The sequence below is a fragment of the Cupressus sempervirens genome, chromosome 6 (assembly GCF_028749045.1).
Source record: "Cupressus sempervirens isolate cs-2001-9-10 chromosome 6, ASM2874904v1, whole genome shotgun sequence".
In the NCBI taxonomy this organism is placed as follows: Eukaryota; Viridiplantae; Streptophyta; class Pinopsida; order Cupressales; family Cupressaceae; genus Cupressus; species Cupressus sempervirens.
Genome location: NC_143123.1, coordinates 85,464,859 through 85,485,298, shown reverse-complemented (window position 1 = coordinate 85,485,298; position 20,440 = coordinate 85,464,859). Strand labels below are relative to the sequence as shown.

The 20,440-nt window shown below is 34.2% G+C and overlaps 1 pseudogene; it reads left to right on the top strand.

Annotated features, from left to right (window-relative positions):
* Positions 1 to 1,021: 1,021 nt before the first annotated feature.
* Positions 1,022 to 3,887, top strand: LOC149551294 (uncharacterized; annotated as a pseudogene).
* Positions 3,888 to 20,440: the final 16,553 nt, after the last annotated feature.

Genomic DNA, 20,440 nt, shown 5'->3' with positions numbered 1-20,440 from the left:
TACTTCTTTCCTTCTATTATGTGGCCTTATCTCACCAAGCTTTTCTTCTTTGCTTTTGCATTGATCTGTGTCTTATCAATACATCTGTATTTTATTGATGGAAACTTATGGCTCAGAATTAGTGTTTTGTGTTTTAATGAGGAGATAGTGAAAAATGTAGAAGTATCCTTTTAAATGGGAATGTTGAAAATATGCTTTGCATATATACAACTAAGCTAGTCTTGATACCAAGGATGTCTATGAGATAAGGTAATATCTTCCAAAACTCATAACACATTTGTACATGATCCATAAATAAGCATTATAACAAGTGAACAATAAGGTAAAGGCCATGTGAATAAATGTACATTTAATATATAGTAATTATTCTATTACAATTTGAAATGATTAAAACTCTTGAGTAGTAGTATATGAAATACTATACATCTCTAATGTAGTTTATCTAGCATTTAGGAAAAACGCTGGCATCATAGAATATCATTTCTTTAATATTTTGAGAGTTAAAAACTATGGCGAACTACTTATATATTTTTAATATTTCAAAAGTGTCATATAAATGTGGAACCAATTTTTGTTGTGTCTTATAAATGTGGAACCATGTTACAGTGCAAGTTTGGTATATCCCTACCTCACCTTCACCCATTCTGTTAACGGATTTTGACTGCAGTGAAATAAAAACCTTCCATAATTGTTAATTATAAGTCAAGTAATATTTTGAATCATAACGATTCTGGGATTTATATACATAAGTTGTCTATTTTTATCTTTCCAGTGTGCTTTACCTGTTGTAGTTATTTCTATAAATTAGATTTTTCTGAATGTAATTTTTTGACATCTTTGGTAAAACTTAATCTTGTTTGGCATCCTCTTGGGTGATGGAGTTAAACAATCACAATATAGGAGTTATAAACTAGTATAGGAGTAGTTATGCATATAATTTCATACATCTGCACTGTAATTTTCAGAAATGTGGAAGCACAACACTGCAATCACAATACCAAATCCAACTCCATAACTTAATATGTCAATTTCAATAGCATGTATTGAAGATGAGAGAAGTTCTTTGTTAGATTTCAAGGGTGGCCTTTATCTTTCCTCAGGTCAGTTATCCTCTTGGCGTGGATTGAATTGTTGCAAGTGGGAGGGCATTGGCTGCGATTATCATACATCGCATGTGATTACCCTTGATCTAAGCAATCAGTTGAGTGGTGAAATTCATCCATCATTATTTGATCTGCAGCACCTACATCACTTGGATTTCAGCTAGAATTATTTTCAAGGTATTTCTTTTCCTCCATAGTTCTCAAAACTGCAGAGGCTTTCATTTCTTAGCTTGTCAAATGCTGGATTTGGCGGTGAGGTTCCTCTAGTGTTGGGAAATATGTCAAGCTTGTGTCATCTGGATCTTTCATATAATTGGGAATTTAAGGGTGGTAAGTTTGATGTATGGGCCAGAGGTCTGAGAAGCCTTAAATTCTTGGGAATGAATGAAGTGAACCTAACAATGGGCTTAGAGCGCTAGGGTGAGGCCATCGGCGATCTTCACAATCTCACCCAGATTCAACTATCTAGTTGTGGGCTGTCAGGTAATATTCTAGATCTATCAAATCTGACCTCTTTGTCCCATCTGCATTTATCATGGAATTCATTCCTGTCTGAACTACCCTCTTGGATTGAGAATGTGTCTTCGTTGGTTTCACTTGATCTCAGCTATAGTAATCTAAACGGCTCCATCCCTTCCAATTTCATGCCCCGTTCAAAATTGAGAAATCTTGACCTTAGTGGTAATAATGACTTGAAGGGAAACCTTTCTTTCATTTTAGGCCATTCCAACTCACTTGTTGCTCTATCTCTTTCTGGCTGTAATTTAAGTGGAGAGTTTCCCCACTCTGCTGCAAACTATTCAAAACTTGAGACCATGGATATGTCCCGTAATAATTTGGAGGGAACTATGTCGTCCTCTTTTGATAGCCTTTTATCCCTTGCACATTTGGACTTCAGTAACAACCAACTATCAGGAAGAATCCTAGACTCCAATTCAAAAGCTAGCAAGTTTAAGAGTATTGTTACTCAGCCATAATCACTTGACTGGCTAGATTCCACCCTCTCTATGTGAGCTTTCAACATTAAGTGAGCTGCATCTGGGCGATAACCAGATGTCAGGAACAATTCTAGATTCTCTTTTGAAGATGGCTAGTTTAAAAGTGTTGGCGCTTGCTTCCAACAGATTAAGAGGCAACATTTCATTTCAGATGCTGAAAAATCTGACTCGCTTACGAGGATTGGACCTTTCTGAAAATCAGTTATCTATTACTATATTTGCAAGTTGGATTCCATAGTTTGACCATTTGGAGTACTTGGCATTAAGGTCTTGCAATATAGAAGGTTCTTTCCCTGCATTTTTGTCCCAACAATATCAATTGAAGGAACTAGATCTTTCAAGTAACAACATTGTGGAAAATATTCCTTCGTGGTTGTGGGATCTTCCTAATCTTGATACACTTATTCTTTTAGATAACAATTTGGAAGGTTCTCAACCCTGGCAGATATCCCATCGATTTTCTGCGGTGGATTTGGAAGGGAATAGATTATATGGCACACTTCCTACTCTGGATTTTGTTTCATTCCTATTAGATCTGTCAGATAATATGTTTAACAGCTCGATTCCAAACATTAGACCTCCATTAGATAGTTGGGCATCGATCTTTCTGTCATTGTCAAGAAATAACCTCTCCGGAGAAATTCCAAGTTCTACTTGCACAAATTTAGATAGAGTGGGCATTTTGGACTTGTCAAATAACAAGCTGACGGGCAAGATCCCTGCAACTATCAGGTCGTGTTCTCAATTAGTGGTTTTAAAATTGGCTCATAATGATTTGGAAGGGGAGATTCTAGAGGATTTGGGAAATCTCACAGCTCTTCACACACTAAATCTCAATGGCAATAGGTTTCAAGGTAATATTCCTCCGTCCCTTTCAAATTGCACAGGTCTCAAAATACTTGATTTGGGAAATAATAAATTTGAAGGTAAAATTCCTGTTTGGATTGAAAAGTTGAAAGATTTGAAACTTTTGAGCTTAACCTCTAATAATTTCGAAGGTAAAATTCCATCCCAACTTATGAGATTGCAGAATCTCCAAATTCTAGATTTATCGAGTAATTGTTTATCAGAAAGTATCCCTCAAGATCTAAGTAATCTATATGCTATGGTCAATAAATCTCAAATTATTGATGAATGAATTACCTTCTCTTATTTCACTGATTTAAATCTAGACTCTCCTTATGAATCAAAGTTCGAGGATGAAGTAACAATTTGGATAAAAGGAAGGGTTCAAACATACGAGAAGATAATCTATGCAGACAAGTTCATGGATCTCTCACATAACAACCTCTCAGGAAATATTCCTCCAGCATTGGGAGTCCTCCAAGGTTTAATTTCTCTCAACTTCTCAAATAATCAACTATGTGGTTCAATTCCTGAATCCTTGGCAAACATGGCTTGTTTAGAGTCTCTAGATCTTTTAGAAAACAAATTGTCAGGAAAAATTCCTTTTGAATTTTCAAATCTAACCTTCCTCGAAGTATTGAATCTTTCAAACAACATGTTGTCAGGATTAATACCATAGGGAAAATAATTCACAACATTTGAGGCTTCCTCCTTTTTAGGAAACCCCAACCTTCATGGGTTTCCCCTTGAAAATACGACATTGGGTTGTGGTTCAGGTTGCAGAGAGCATCAAGCAGAATGGAATAAGACTACAGTTGGTAGCAGCAAAGATATAATGGAGAGTCGATGGTGGGCAGTGGGATTGGGATTAAGTTATGGAGTTGGATTTGGTATTGTGATTGCAGTGTTGTGCTTCCATGGTAGTTATAAACTAGTATAGGAGTAGTTATGCATATAATTTCATACATCTGCATCGTAATTTTATTTTTATGCATGGTTAGAACACTAGCTGTAGTTTCTTAGTTTAGGAATTGAAGCATTATATAAACAAGCATGTACAATGTAAATAATATTGACAATTTTTTTGCAGTAAAGCTTTATGCAATTGTTGCTTCACTCATGGTGTGAGAATGCTTATATCTATGTCATTTGATTTTTTTCCACATCTTGTTCAAAACATATAATGCAATCTCATCTATGAAGCATATTAAAAGCTAAGGATTTGGAGTGACTCGTATACAATTCATTTTTTGTCATTTCATTATATGGTTTGAACAAGTGTGGAAAAAAATCAGATTTTTATTATGAGTTTTCTGTTCACCAATCTATGTTAAACTAATCAGCAAGGTCATTTTTCTAATACTTTATGAACTGAATGTTATTCGCAAGGTCAATTTCCTAATACTCACTATAGTACTTGCTATTCAATTGAGATAGACACGACTCATTAGTTTGTTTGTATTCTTTTTGAATTTTGTTAAAGAAGACAGTTGAATGCTATATGAACTAAAAGTTCTATGGTGTCAATAGGCTTGTGCATCTCTTGAGCCAAATTACCAGCCCCAGTGACATTTGTTGTTGTTCAAAAGTAGCACCATACTAGACTATTTGCAAACAACCATGCAGATAGGCATTCTATAGATAGACTTGGGAACATCTTGCCAAGTCTTTAGTACATAATAAAGCAACTGAATTGCATAAAAAAAATTTTTGATAGTTGATTTGTTTAAATATTGCCCATAAAAAATTACTTGGTACAACTCATGTTTTTTCTGCACAGGAGCTTGCAGTTTTGAAGAATTTGATAGCGAAGAATTTGAAGAAGATATTGTAGCAAAGGTATATTTGGTGTTCTTTTAAAAGTGAAAATGTGATTGAAAATTTTGTATATTGTCATATTTCACTTGCAGAAAGATCAAATTGTAAATAGAGGTGAAGTTATATGGATTTAAGTTTCTTCATTATTTATAATGCTCTCAATTCCTCCTTTGTAGCTGTAAAAATACTTGTTTATTTTCACCTTTCTAGATACCCTTTACCAGGTTCTTCAAGATTCCAAAATATCTTGGGCTGACCCCACTCCAGCATGTCCTAACTCCTACTTGATTCAGAGACCTAACTCCTTTTTATACTTGTCTTCCTCTTACTACTCCATCTGCAGGTTGCAAACAAATCATCCTTCTTGCACCAACGAGTCATTCCATTCATAAGAGACCATGTCTGACGAAATCAAAGCACAAAAAAATAGGGAGACAATTGCTAGACTGTGGTCTAACTTAAAAAGAAAAGGTGATGGAAAATTTTATTGTCCTTGCAAAATGTGTAAGGGCTTAAAGACTCGAAGATATCTAATCACAACAGTTGAGCAACATTGAAGGCAACATGGTCACATTGAAGGGGGAAACGAGTATCACCCATTGGTATGTATTTTAATAGTTTATAAATTACATAAGACATGATTTGATGATGACATCATGGTCATGGTTAATATAAGGTCATCATTTTCATATAGGTGAACATCCCTGAGTTTCATGTTATGGACCATGACAATTCGGAGAATGTGGATTTCCAAACGAGGGAACATGGAGGTGTGAATATTGAAGTAGAAGGTAATGATACCATGGAAGAAGACCAAGATGATGATGATGATGACGACGCAGAGCTTGATGCACCTTTACTTGAGAAGGCACACTAGTCTCTATATGAAGGCTCCAAAACAACTCTTCTTGCCGCTATATTGCTATTGGTGAACTTGAAGGTTATGAATGGTTTATCCAACGTAGCAATGACACATATGTTAAGGTATGCCATCTTCTTTTGTTATTTTACCCATAGTTCCCTTACAATTAACATTGGGTTCGTGTAGCAATTAATATTTTTTAAATTAAGAAATTATATTTTTGGTCGTAGGTTTATAGGCGAGTGTTTGTTACCACCATCAAACATTCTACCTCGCTCATACCAAGAATTATCTTCCATCATGAAAGATATTGGAATGGAGTATCAAACAATACATGCATGTCTGAACGATCATATTATATATCATAAACAACATGAATTTGCAACACAATGCCCTACTTATCATATTAGTAGATATCAATTAGATCAATTAACAAAAAAGGTGTCTCGCAAGGTTCTTTGGCATATTCCCATTATTCCACATCTGCAACGATTATTCAAGTGCAATAGCTTGACACAATTTATGGATTACCATGCACACAATAGAAGTCAAGATGACATTATGTGAATGCTTGCAGACGGTTTGGCATTTAAGGAAATAGAAGAAAAATGGCCACACTTTAAAGAAGAACCTCGCAAGCTTTCATTGACAGCAGATGGTGTCAATCCTTATGGAGAGATGAGATCTACTTACTCGGTGTGGCCTGTTTTTGTTATCAACAATAACATACCTCCTTGGTTGTCCATAAAGAGAGAGAACATAATGCTAACAATGATTGTTCCAGGTATTTTTTGATTTAGTGGTCATCTAAATTAATTTATTATTACTAATCCATCAAATGGTCAAAATAATTATGTAATGTTTTTGCTCATTCAACTAGGTAAGTACCAAATTAAAGATATCAACGTATATATTGAACCCCTTATCGACAAGTTGGTGGTGTTATGGAATGGGGTTACTATGTATGACATTTGTAGACCAATAGGACAAAGACAATTTCAATTTCATACAATGCTTGTATGGACAATACACGATGCCCCTGGGCTAACACATTTTTGTGGTATGTTCTCTTCTTGACACCTCTTTTTTGGTATGTCAAAGTTAACACATTTAATCCAATTATAGATGATCTTGTAGGTCTTCAGACAAAGGGTAAATTTGCATGTCCAGTTTGTGGTCCAAAGACAAAATCTCATCATTCAAAAAGTTTAAGAAAGCAAGTGTTTGATGAGAATAGACACTTTCTGCACAGAAATCATAAGTACCGAATTACCGAAAAACATCTTTTCAATGGTCTAGAAGAGACTACATCAAAGCCACAAAGAATGACACCTCGCCTATGGAAGTTGGCATACAATAAAATAAATCATCGAGGTAATGTCATTCCATTTGATGGTTTTTGTTTCAAATTTATATTTCGATAATGTGTTTTGTTTACTAGTGATGTGATTGATGCTTGTGAAGGTCGTCAAGACATCAATGACCAACTTCCAAAAGGACTAAAAATTTATTCTACGCAATTTACTAGGTTGTCGTACTACGAGCAACTCCCAATTGTGCATTTGTTTGATCCTATGCATATTGGAAAGAATGTAGCAGAGACATTATGAAAAATCTTGGATGGAAGGCGTGGCAAAGATCAAATTGTCAAAACTTGTAGTGACATTGAAGAATCCAACCATGCAATGAAAAATGGCATTCGATCAAATAAAAATGGAGACCGGATTGATACAAGTGCCCTTAGTTGGTTATTGTCTAAGCAACAGAGCAATGCTATAAAAGAAGTCATAAAAAAAATACAATTTCCCACAGGATTTGCTACGAACATAAACAATGTCATATCAAATAAAAGTGAATTTGGGCCAGGGTTGAAAACACATGATTGGCATACATTTATTAAGGTAATTCATATTATTTTGTATTCACTATATATTTATATACTGCATGTAATTTCAATTGCATTCTTTTATAAAATATTGACAAGATCATTTTACAAATATTGCAATACGTTCTACCTCTATCTCTCCCATGCCACTTCACCAACAATGTCAAACAAGTTATATATGATCTTGGAAAATACATGAGGTGGTTGTCATCTAAAGAAATCAATAAATAAGATATAAAATATTGGAAGAGAAAATTCATGTTCTGATGTGTGAAATGCAAAAGTGTCTACCTCCAAGTTTTTCCAATGCACAAGAACACTACCTCATACATCAAGTTGAGGAGATTGAATTGTGTGGACCTGTATCAACTAGGTCAATGTGGATGGTTGAGAGGCATTTGAAATTTTTGAAAGGCTTGGTTCAATAGAGAGCACATCCTAAGGGTTCTATGGTGGAGGGATATATGGTATACCAGACCATGGTGTACATTAGTGAATATCTTCCTAAGTTTGCAACAAAGATCCATGTAGATTGTATTTGGAATCTCAACTCAATTAAAAAATTTGAAGGGGAGTACTTGATGGGAAAAGGTAGATCGAGGAAAGTGAGAGGTAAATCTAAGATGTTATTGTAGTTAATTAATTCTTATAAATCTTCAATATAAGTTATTTTTAATTGGTGTATTTTTTTGAAACAGGCGGTCGAGAGTGGGATGCAATACATTTGTATATTGCGAACAATCTTGATTGGATGACAAAATGGATTAAACGATGTCAACAAAATGGTTTCTCATTAACATGGGAAGGTGTTACTTCATTGGTTACAGAAGCTCATCGTAATGGAGATTCCAATATTATGCTGATGGTAGTTGATCTAGTAAAGGGTTTAAGAGGTGGAGAGGTACGTAGAAATTTATTAATGATCATAACTCGACGTATGTTTCGTATCAACTCACGATGCAAATAATTTACACACACTTCAAAAATTGTAGGTCAAGCACCAAAAAGCTATGTACTATCATGGCCACAAATTGTGCATAAAAAGGTTGGATGACACAAAGAAAACTTGTGATTCTGGGATAACTACAGTTTTTGAGGTCACCAATATATCATCTAAAAATGACATACATCCTCAACAATCTCAAAATCAATACTATGGCATCTTGGATGATATAATTGAGTGTGAATTTAACACCTTCAAAGTAGTTCTATTCGTCATCAAATGGTATAGGTTACGACTAAATCAAAATGATCTAGATAGAATGGTTATTCAACATGATAATGGATTTACAATGATCAATACAAGGTCGTTTGAGCCAGTTGGAGATGAGCTCTATGTTCTTCCAAGCCAATGTGAGCAAGTGTTTTACTCAGAGGTTCCACATAAATAGGGTTGGTCATTTGTTGTTAGACATGATCCAAGAGGAAGGCCGATAAAGTATAATGTTATGGAAGAAAAAGATATTGAAGATGATGAAGAAGCAGATGATGAAGATCAAGATGATGGTGATGACGATGATGGTGATGGTGATGATGATGATGGTGATGGTGATGATGAGGATGATGGCGATGGCGATGATGGCGTTGATGATGGTGATGATGGCGATGATGATGATGATGATGATGATGATGATGATGATGATGAAGATAATCAATGACTACAAACATCGTCACCCCTTCTGTTGATGATCTTGCATTCCACATATAAGGTAAACTTGTTCATGTTTACGATGTTGCATATTGTTCATGTTGTCTTCTAAGTTATTTGTAGCATACACGTATCATGTAATTTTTAGCTAACTTAAGATAAATCATTAACATATGCAGGAAATTTGATTACATATTTATTGTGTTCATTTCTAATGATTACAACATATGTTATTTATAGTTACCAATGTTTATGTTGTGTCTGATTATGACCCTTTTTGCAAACAGTCAATTGACTACAGGTACATTATCACCCCTTCTGTTGACGATCTTGCATTCCATATATAAGGGAAATTTGTTCATGTTTGCGATGTTGCCTGTTGTTCATGTTGTCTTCTAAGTTATTTGTAGCAAACGTGTATAATATTATGGAAGAAGAAGATATTGAAGATGATGAAGAAGCAGATGATGAAGATCAAGGTGATGGTGATGACGATGATGGTGATGATGATGATGATGATGGTGATGGTGATGATGAGGATGATGGTGATGGTGATGATGGCGTTGACGATGGTGATGATGGCGTTGATGATGGTGATGATGGCGATGATGATGATGATGATGATGATGATGATGAAGATAATCAATGACTACAAACATCGTCACCCCTTCTGTTGATGATCTTGCATTCCACATATAAGGTAAACTTGTTCATGTTTACGATGTTACATATTGTTCATGTTATCTTCTAAGTTATTTGTAGCATACACGTATCATGTAATTTTTAGCTAACTTAAGATAAATGATTAACATATGCAGGAAATTTGATTACATATTTATTGTGTTCATTTCTAATGATTACAACATATGTTATTTATAGTTACCAATGTTTATGTTGTGCCTGATTATGACCCTTTTTGCAAACAGTCAATTGACTACAAGTACATTATCACCCCTTCTGTTGACGATCTTGCATTCCATATATAAGGGAAATTTGTTCATGTTTGCGATGTTGCCTATTGTTCATGTTGTCTTCTAAGTTATTTGTAGCAAACGTGTATAATGTTATGGAAGAAGAAGATATTGAAGATGATGAAGATCAAGATGATGGTGATGACGATGATGGTGATGGTGATGATGATGATGGTGATGGTGATGATGAGGATGATGGCGATGGTGATGATGGCGTTGATGATGGTGATGATGGCGTTGATGATGGTGATGATGGCAATGATGATGATGATGATGATGATGATGAAGATAATCAATGACTACAAACATCGTCACCCCTTCTGTTGATGATCTTGCATTCCACATATAAGGTAAACTTGTTCATGTTTACGATGTTGCATATTGTTCATGTTGTCTTCTAAGTTATTTGTAGCATACGTTGATGATGGTGATGATGGCAATGATGATGATGATGATGATGATGATGAAGATAATCAATGACTACAAACATCGTCACCCCTTCTGTTGATGATCTTGCATTCCACATATAAGGTAAACTTGTTCATGTTTACGATGTTGCATATTGTTCATGTTGTCTTCTAAGTTATTTGTAGCATACACGTATCATGTAATTTTTAGCTAACTTAAGATAAATGATTAACATATGCAAGAAATTTGATTACATATTTATTGTGTTCATTTCTAATGATTACAACATATGTTATTTATAGTTACCAATGTTTATGTTGTGTCTGATTATGACCCTTTTTGCAAACAGTCAATTGACTATAGGTACATTATCACCCCTTCTGTTGACGATCTTGCATTCCATATATAAGGGAAATTTGTTCATGTTTGCGATGTTGCCTATTGTTCATGTTGTCTTCTAAGTTATTTGTAGCAAATGTATATCATGCAATTTTTAGCTAACTTAAGGTAAATGATTAACATATTCAGGAAATTTGATTACATATTTATTGTGTTCATTTCTAATGATTACAACATATGTTATTTATAATTACCAATGTTTATATTGTGTCTGATTGTCACCCTTTTTGCAAACAGTCAATTGACTACAGGAAATTTGACCTATTTGGCGTGGATTGTGTGCAGTGACATGGATCAACAGGTATAAGTCAATAAATAGACATAATTTTCTTATATTCTTCTTGTTTATCATTGAGCATGTATGTTATAAATAGACATATTATATAATCATATAATGTATATATAGACAAAGAAGGTCCGTATAGAAATATAATTGTATAATCACTTTCAACTTACTACATTTTATATTTGTCACTTTCACTTTCCATTTGATGGATTGCAAGACCCACCAAATAGGTACTTGTCAGATCTATCTACATCAAATGAGGGAAATGAGGAACTGGTAGATGAAAGCTCTACATGTAGTACAACTAAAATAGGGAGATCAACTAGAGGAAAAAAGAATAGGAAAAAAATTGATAAACGCATGCAATTTTTCCTTGCTAATGGGGGGTCATGTTCTTATGATGATGAGACCAAAGGTGACATCAAGGTGCCCTTTCAGTACTCACACATTGAGAAAGAATGGGTACCCAATGAGCTACCTCCAATTAACACAAAATTTTGTGTTAATGAGAGGATATATCGCATTGCTCCATCCTCATTACATGGTTTGGGCCTATTTTCCATGGATGGGACAAATGTATGTTACAACAAAGTTGTCGAATTGTTCAAGTATGTCGGTCCATATTACAATTACAATGATTGGATGCGGATTGTTCGATATAAAAAAAGTATGCGTAGGTATGGGGTATCAACTAATTATATACAATAGAAAGAAAATGATCAAAGTAAAATATTTTCTATGTACATTGATGGGAGACCAAAAGCAATAGGTAATATTGCAGGTTTTATAAATAGTACGCAATCTTCTTCAACTAGTAAGCAACCCAATTGCATATTTGAGGCGCGTGAGGGGAATGAAGTTTTTGTTTGTGCAATAAAATCAATAAGTGCAGGGGAAGAACTACTAATCGATTACCATTTAAATCGCATAGATACAAACAAAGTTACTATCATGAGGGTTGTAAGTACTATTTATCATTTTGTTAATAAGTTTTTTTTTGTTGTCTATTGCTTTCAATTAGCTGAATTTTTTATGTTTAATCTTTGTGACAGGACGATATGGATCCGACATATGATAGAGGTCACCAGGATGCTACTCCCACCCCTTCTTCAGCCAGGGTAAACATTTTTGAAATTGTACAAATTAGATAGTTGAAAAATGTTATATTATTACGTTATTTTATTTACAGTTTTTTAGTTTTTATGATAGTTTTACTGATATTCCTCTCACAATTTGATGTTCAGGGTAAGGGTAAATCAACATTAGTAAGTACCGAGCCACTAGCTACGCCTCTGATGAGGATATTGCTGAAACTCCCAATTTCATAAAAATGTTGAAGAAAAAATTTAAAAAATTAATTTAGAAGCAATGAAAATTTTGGATGAGGCAAATATGGAATCCGAGGAGATGATGAAGAGGCTATCAGATTTGAGAGCGCAAGCTCGTCGTTATGAAGTAAGCTCCAATGAATATTTAGTTATAACAAAAGGTCCTTAAAGATTTATATTTTATAATCTTTTATATTGTGAAGTAAAATATGTAATATGTGCAAAAATACTTTATTGATGCAATTTTTTTGAAGAGTTGTAAGAAACTTTAACTACTAAATTCTTGTTATACAGGAATTTTTGGCAACTGATCTACAACTTGGTCAAGGACAAAGCGGTGAGGCCGATAGTAGCAGAGCTTCGACTGCCACTGGTAAAATAATCTTTTAGTTGACAAGTTAGAAAGAATTTTTTATTTCGAACATTCAAAACTTCTTAACTCTTACTTTTATTATTTCATAATGTCTTTGCTAACAATGTATTGTTCAAGTCATCCAGTGCAGGAGACTCCTACGAGGTTGACAGACACTCGTACGAGATTGCCAACTATAATGTCGGCAACAAGGGGACGTCTAGCTGGTAAATCCTTATTTTTTTTTATTTGATTTTGTGTTAATTATGAGTTGATAATATGTACTTTAATCTTGGGTGCATCACATCGTGTATTGTGTTTTTTGTGGTAGGAGATGCACTGCCTGGTACACTGCCAAATGCAGATCATAGTGCATGTATTGGTGATAATTCACCATCATTTCTTGGAGCTACCCATATTTCTAGCATGGGAGCTATGCAGACATCGTTGTTGATTGACAATAATGAATCAATGCCTTTGAAATGTCCTAAGATTCCAGGTACTTTAAATAATTATTTTTTATATTTTAATAAGGATTTTCTTGCAAGATGTAAACATGATAGGAAGTGGTGAATGCAAGTGCTTTTGATGTGGAGTGATGCCTCATGACCTTCTTTAGTATGTCGTATTGTGCAAGTTGTTTAATTATTCTGGAATTCTTTTTTATTAGGGGTTTGGTAGGATCATCTGAATTATCAATGACCTTTTGTCTATACCAGTAATTCTCTAGTTTAGTAATTCGGTACATTGCAATTTCATGATTTTAGTAGAAGATACTAACTTCTTTTTTGGTCAATTTTGGTCATGTTGATCCTCCAAACCTGAAATAGATCACTAAAAAGATGAAATGTATCTCATTTTATGTATTTGTTATTCACTATGAAAAGTATTCTTCACATGATCCATTTTAATGGTTCTTACTATTAATTATCCCATGACATTATTTGTAGGAAATGATACATTTTATAGGAGGCTTTATGACCTCACGCTGTGAAGATTCGGGCCCACCATACGTAAAAGGTGGAACATCATAATTGAACTAATTTTATCCCACTATTTTTTTTCATATCATTAATTGGTGCAACATTTTTCCTTTCATTCGGGTCTTTTCTTATACTAGCTATATCTAACAATTTTGTATTTTTTCTTAAAAGGTGGAACTACAAAGATCAAAAATTAAAAGGTGAGCTAAGATATAGAGCATGAGTTTGGTAGTAATATTTTTGATCATAAGAAATTGTTACAAAAAGCTTCTAGACATCTTAAGGTTGTGAGGGACACATATAGAAAGAGCCTCGTCCTAAATCGAAAGTACGAGCGTCCTCCCTTTGTTTCAGTGAGGGACTGGAATGAGTTCATTTTGGATGCAAAGGAGAAAGGGGAACGTCCAAAAGAAAGTACACCAGAAAATCCAAAAAGGTATGCAATAGTATTAACTACTAGTACATTAATGAGACAATTTAGGGTTCAACTTTAGTATCAAAAATTTCAACTAGCTCAATTTTAATCTATCTATTGATGAAAGGTATGTAATTCATATATTGACACAATTGCTTATAAATCTCAATCTCAATCTGGGCATAAATCCTACATAAGATATAACTGACACAACTGCTTATAAATCCTAAATTCATATGTTGACAATTGCTTATAAATCTCAATCTCAATGCTACCACAACTGTATATATTTCAATCTAGGCATAAATCCTACATAAGTTATAAATAGTGCGCTTATAACTTCACATATAGCTATATTATGTCTTGAAAATATAGTAATGCTCAACTACATGTACCATAGTTGTATGTGTTAGCAGTATAGGTGATAAATGATATTTAGTAATTGTAATGACAAGTACAATTTTTTTGAAAAACTTTGCAAGAATTTTACTAATGGCCAGTCTCCTAAAAGTAATAAGCATCACCTTCAATGCTAGAAACACAAGTTAATGACAACAATCACGTTCCTATCTTTGAGGACTGACAACAACCCTTGTAGATTTATATTTATTGGTATTGTGGAGAGATGATCCGGCCTACACTAGCTAAGACAAACTATTTGAGACTTCATTTGGATGACATGATGTATGTTACCTATAGACCATGGCTAGGCATAGAGCCATAAGATGATGTCTTCTTCGAACTAGGATTCATGTTGGTATCTTAGCCACTGAATGTCCATTCTTTATTGAAGATAGAGAGATTTCTGCTAACCCATGTCTAGAGACAGTTCGACTATCAATACAGTATATCATAGGAGTACTGTAGTTACACCTGCTTCACCAAGGAGGTAAAGAAAGGTTGTTCTCCTAGATTGAACCCAATTAGATGTATAGAAGATGTTAGTGACCTTACCATTTATGGGTGGGACTACTTTCTAGATGTATTGAATGATGGTGTCACTCCCTAGTACATAGAGCATTTGGCAACACATTCATTTCCTCGTATAATTGATCCTATAGGGGTAGTTAGTCAGGCACCACACCCTGATGTTCAGCAACCACAAGAACATCCTTTGAGGGAGTAGAGACCATTATAATGGCCATTGGTAGTTCTTGTTACAATTCCTTCTCATACTGTTAGATTGGATCTTAGATCGAGCAACAATGAATAGGCACATAGGCCTACTCATGTGAGAAGTCACAGAGAGATGAGCACCATGGGTGTAGTAGGAGGTGATGCTAGGAGACATAAGGTAGAGGAGCCACCACAATAGGATGTGGGTGGAGGAGGGGATGATGACATGCCAAATTAGCCTCCACAGGTTTCACCCATAGGAGATGTATTAGCAAAAACTCAAGATTCTTTATGACATGTGAGGGAGAGATTGAGGACTTCTCAGAGGTAGGTGGGCAAGTTACAGGTGCAAGTTATAGTTAGAGATGCATGACTAGCTAGAAGAGGGGAAATGTGAGATAGTAGATCTATGGTTTGAGATCATAGAGCTAAAGAGATAGATAGAGTTAGAGTGAGATGAGACTTGTCATCATACCTCTCCGGTTGCTCATTATTATGTAGTATATGAAAATGCAATACCTCTAGCTCAACATGTCTCAAGGTTCTTTGATTATGCTTGAGCTTCTGATGGTGTAGTGCCTTCTACACGTGCAGAGTTACTCCTCCTCCTCTTCCTGGTAATGAGGGGGGAGGCTGTAGTTAGATCCATGCTATCTTTTGTTCCTTTTTGTATCTTTATATTGATCATGAGATTCATTGTATATTTGATGTATCATTTTGAGACTTGAGATATTGATAGTGCTCTGATTAGCACTTAGTTTTGATCTTTTGATTGTATCACCCCTCCGACATGTCAATGATATATATATATATATATATATGACACTGGATTTGAATTGTCCACTCTTAGAAAGCATTAGAATTATTGATTGCAGTTTGCCCAGTAAGATAATGGTGAGCTTATGTTTACCTAAATGTCTGTATTTGGAAACTGACACTCAACTTCTGGAACATTTTGCAAAAGTAAAATCAATCAGGAAAATCACCTGTTCTGATGATGAAGATTTTGCTAATGTCAAAGTTCTACAATGCTTTCCTTATTTGGAGGAGTTGTGCATGCATTCTTCATTATTGGCCGTGTCCCCTACAAGTTTAAGCATTTATGTTATTTTAATCTGCATGAAAGCATTTGTTTGCAAGCATTTAAAGTTATGCATTTTTTTTTGGAAAACTCTAACCCAAATTTCATTCTTATAAATAATGCTAATAATTTCTGCTATTTCTTTCCACTCTATGAAATTTACTGTTTCTTAAACTCTTATACCTTATTTATAGGATCAAAATTATGTGGCATTATTAAAGTGAATGGTTTAAACATGATCACATACTAATCTTCATAATTTCTATAGTAAAAGTGTTAAAGTTGACTTTTTATTTTTTCTATCCTTAATTCTTCTTTTACTGTGTGACTTTTAAGAATAGTTGAAGCTTATCTAAATAGTTTTCTATCCAACTGTCAACTTTGAAATCATTTGTTGTGGATGTAGACTATATGAAACATCCTCCAAACTATGATGTAACATTTCTGATCTTCTCAAACATTCTGAATGGTGCTCCACTGCTAGAAGCAATCAAAATAAACATAGATTAAGACAAGTCTTAAGTCGTGAGTCTTCTGGTGGAACAATGCTAGGTAGTTCTTGTTAGTTGCTAGTTATCTTAGCAAATCAGTGGAGATTTTGTTTCAGTTACAACCACCATTTATAAAATTATTTCCATGCAATGTGGAGGCTAAAGAAGCACTTGATGCACAAAGGTGATGTCTTTTAAATTGAAAACAAAAAAATACTTACTTTTTAGCTATGGGTAAAAAGGAATGCTACTAAAACAATCTAAAAGCTGACATTCGCCCTCAAGTTTATACCTGTTGCAGCCTTGGGGATAAAAACACTTTGAGTGTGGAACCTATGGATACTCTGCAGGACATCAAGAACATGCAGGTCATTTGACACCAAGGTAATGCTACCAGACTCATGCCTTTCCACTAAGCCTATAGACTCTAAACTGTAGTTTGAACTAGTGGTTCCTCCATGAAGCGCCCACCACCCCCCCCCCCCCCGCCCCAATTTACCAAATATGTTCACATCCCATTCAACTAAATTGACTTATCTTTGATGGAAAAAAAATTTAATCTATAAAATCTACTAGCCGTTTGAACTTTTAGCTTATCGTTTACTTTGTGTGAAAATGGATAATATAGACAATCGAAATTGATGTGTAATTTTATGGAGAGGCATGTTAGAATATGGATAAATAGCATGAACTCCATGGATAAATAGCATGATTACACATGTCAATTAAAGGTGTGATGCTATAATTTCTTTCCTTTTTTCATATTTTTGGTGGAACATGCTACTTTATGCTAAAACCTTCATACCAATATATAATAATCCACTATTTAGTACTGATCTTTATATTTATATCATCTAACATATTTCAAACTTTTCATAGGTTGTAAGACACATCAAAGGCAACAAAGGTGAGGCTGGAAAAGGTTGGGCAGCACATACTTGGCTCTGGGGGATATTCGAAAATCAGAACACGCATTGTAAGTAGCAACAAATGAATTGCAAAGAAAAATTATTTATAAAATGAAAATAATTTTGTTAATTGATAAAAAAATGAAGGGCGCTGATTTTAATCTGGAGGCCACAGAAGAACACAAAAAAATTGCCTTCAAGCAAGGCTATGCAGCAGTGGCTGAATGCCTATGGAAAACTTCCATTGCCCCAACTGAGCAGTCTCCTACATCATGTGCACATGTAAATATGGCAAAATATATATTAGAAATTGAATACTTGAGCAACAGTTTATTTGATAATAATGTGCATGACATTGCAATGCAGCTTGTTAATCGTGACACAGATCATACGCAGCATCATGAAGCCCCTGATGTGCATTGTACTATCGATGGAGGTGTTCATTTGTTATTTAAAACTAATTATATAATTATTAATACAATTTAACATCTTTAATTGAACTTGGTGTAACCTTTTTGTGTTGAGGATATAGAATCATGTCATGTTGAACGAGTGCCGGAGGATGTTCAGACTGATCAGTAGGTAGATCATGTCGCACATTCAGGTAAAGAAAATCTATGTTTTGTTCTTTTAAATTAATTTTTTGATTTATAGTTCTTTTATTTAAATAAAACCTCGTAATTCACTAATATAAAATGGTGCAAATTTAACTCATGAAGTACTTGTTATTGCAGCAGACCCCCCTTTGGTGCAACGGCCTCATGATGTTCTTAAACGGATGAGGAGGAGACATGTGTTAGAACTAGTAGAGGAGGGGGATGACGAGGACATTGATATTCCTCTTAGAAATTTTATGAAAAAAAGAAACGACAAGAAAGCAAAAAAGATATGATTATTCATGAATGACTTACTCTTGAATATTGTTAATGAATATTGTGTTAATGAATATTATTCATTAATGTTGGGTGTTAATGAATATTGTGTTAATGAATTATTCATGAATGACTTACTCTTGAATGTTGCGTGTTAATGAATTTTGTGTTAATGAATTATTCACGAATGTTGTGTGTTTATGAATTTTATGTGTTAATGAATGTTATCATGTGATTATAATGATTGAATGTTATATTTCAAAAATGGATGAATTTAATGTTATTAAATGTTAATGGGGATGACGAGGACATTGATATTTCTCTTTAAAAATTTATGAAAAAAAGAAACGGCAAGAAAGCAAAAAAGATATGATTATTCATGAATGACTTACTCTTGAATATTGTTAATGAATATTGTGTTACTGAATATTATTCATTAATGTTGGGTGTTAATGAATATTGTGTTAATGAATTATTCATGAATGACTTACTCTTGAATTATTCATGAATGTTGTGTGTTTATGAATTTTATGTGTTAATGAATGTTATCATGTGATTATAATGATTGAATGGTATATTTCAAAAATGGATAAATTTAATATTATTAAATGTTAATGGGGAATTTAGAGTGATGTTGGGGGGGGGGGGGGGGGGGGGGGGAAGGGCCAAATGAGCTTCCACCTTCATGTGGTTGGCCCTGTTAAGTAGAGAATATTTAATATTTAACTATTCTCAAAACCAAGTGAAGCTCAAACTTTAAAGATAAGCTTATAGTTAATAGTGACAACCAATTAGCAAGTCGAAATGAAGTTTTTCATTACAGGTACCTTTTTAGTTTTTAAAGCACGATATCATGTTTTAATATTGTATAGTTTTTTTTTCTTAAGTTAAAGTATTCTTTTACTATAACAACATAATTTATGACCACTTTAGTAACTATTCTAACATCGCTTTATGACAAATCTTGTTTTGGCAAAGATGGCGATACGTGGTGATGTCCATTCCTTGGGAGATTGGATTGCACAAGTCTATATCTCAACATCAACATGGCAAATGGTGTGAAATTGCACTTTCCTTAGTCGTGGTTGCATACCTACTGCACTCTTTCGTTTGAAAAATGAATAGAAATACCATATCTAGTAGCTTCTCTATGTTGTATTCATTTATTGGTAATGATTCAATGTCATGCCATTTGATGGTAGCTTCTAGAGTTTCATTTAGTTGTAAGGTGTGTCTTATCTTTTCAAGTTTGTAAACTTCATTTGGTAGTTTGGTATTAATTGATGATGTCTGGGATCTTCTACCTTCACGATAGTCTTCATCATCATCCAACTTGTTGTTTGGTGTTTTCCATGTTATCCTCTATTTCCATGGTCTTCAGCATGGTTGTGTATTTTATCTATCTAGTTCAAAGACTCTATGCGCCTAAGATGGAAGCCATTTAGAACTAACAGTTGGAGAGATCGTGTTTGCTCGCATAAAACTAGAAAATGTCACGAGTTTAAGGTCAAGAAGGAAGAAGTCATAACATTTTGAGTAGCAAAATATGCTTAAAATTACATATTTAGTTGATTCTTTGGTGAAGTTTCTTATTTCAATTCAATTGATTTTGGTTGTCAACCAAATTCCTAACTCCAATGTATATTGTATTTCAGTGCTACATTTTCATA